The 1,213-nt window shown below is 53.7% G+C and overlaps 1 protein-coding gene across 2 annotated transcripts in view; it reads left to right on the top strand.

The window, feature by feature from the left end:
- The first annotated feature begins 462 nt into the window (after window positions 1-462).
- Parvg (parvin gamma) overlaps window positions 463-1,213 on the top strand; it is an 18,981-nt gene continuing 18,230 nt past the window's right edge. Inside the window, exon 1 of one of the 2 annotated variants that reach the window (XM_055626796.1) lies at window positions 463-579. The gene's annotated coding sequence lies outside the window, so the exon portion shown is untranslated. Of the gene's footprint in view, window positions 580-700; window positions 730-1,213 lie in introns of those variants that run through there. The other variant, XM_055626798.1, reaches the window with a different exon arrangement.

Here is a 1,213-nt window from a genome sequence, read left to right as displayed (position 1 = left end):
TCTTGTTTAGGAGTTATTGGCTAGATGTGGTAGCCCATGCCTGTATGCCAGGCATGTAAGAGATGGAGGCAGGAGAATCAGGAGTTGAAGGTCCACCTTAGTTTGGTGAGTTTGAGGCCAGCCTGGGCTAAGTGAGACTGTCTCTCAGTCAGTCAATCAATCAGTCAGTCAAGCTCAGTTGGCATCTTCCTCAGGTGGAGTCAAAGGTGAAGGTTGGGCACTCTGAGAACAAAGGTGGTGGAAAGCTCACAGTTTGCTGCTGGGGCCCTAACCTCAGACGGCAATTGCTTGGAAATGGAGAGGCAGGGGCAGGGAGGGAAGTGAAAGAGACCCAAGCTGCCCTCTAGCCTTGGAGGACTAGGGCACAGGGCAGGGGCTGGGTCTCTGGCAGCCTTTCGGTGGATTTAGGGTACCTCACTCGCCAACAGCTAGGAGGAGGAAGCCGCCTTGCAGCCACCAAGCAGAGGAAGTGAGCAGAAGCCCTGCCTTCCACCTCCAGACCGGAACCTGTCTCTGCTGGGAACCTGGCCGCCCTCTGAGCTAGTAGGCTCCGTTTCCTGGTGTGAAAAGAAGCAGCCGGTGAGTGCATCTGGCCCTTGGCCTGTGGAATCCCTGAGCTACTAGAATCTTCTAACCTGTTCACATGGCCCGGGTGCTGGAACTTACAGAGGAAGGCAGAGAAGCCCCTTGACTAGAAACCCAGATCCTCATTTCAGCTGCGGCCTCACAGTAAGGGGCTCTGCCAAAGGGGGAACCACATGTCCTGTCACATTGCTGAGGCTGTCGCCTTGTTCTACTAAGGAGCTGTGAGCCCTCCCCACCACGACAGAAAAGCCCTGACTACCTCCCCTGCAACCAGATGAGCAATTTTTGTAGAAGATGGCCCTTCAGAGCTTCACTGCATCGGGAGAAAGCTGAGCTCCCTACAAAAAAGGAACTGCTGTATGGGACACGGAAGAGACCTGGGACTGGTCACCGGAGGCCAGTACTTGGCTGGACAGAGGGTCTAGGCTTTCCCTGGAAAGATGTATCAGAGCCAAAGAAAGAGTGGGCTATCCTATAGTCACTCAACCTGAGGGAGCAGGAGCTGGCTGGGGCCTGGGCTCCCAACCTCCAGCCTAACTCACTTTCCTCTTCTTCTTCTTCTTCTTCTTCTTCTTCTTCTTCTTCTTCTTCTTCTTCTTCTTCTTCTTCTTCTTCTTCTTCTTCTTCT

Source organism: Psammomys obesus, unplaced genomic scaffold (assembly GCF_907164565.1).
Source record: "Psammomys obesus unplaced genomic scaffold, mPsaObe1.curated_primary_1811, whole genome shotgun sequence".
NCBI classification, from domain to species: Eukaryota; Metazoa; Chordata; class Mammalia; order Rodentia; family Muridae; genus Psammomys; species Psammomys obesus.
This window is presented reverse-complemented; position numbering and strand designations above follow the sequence as displayed.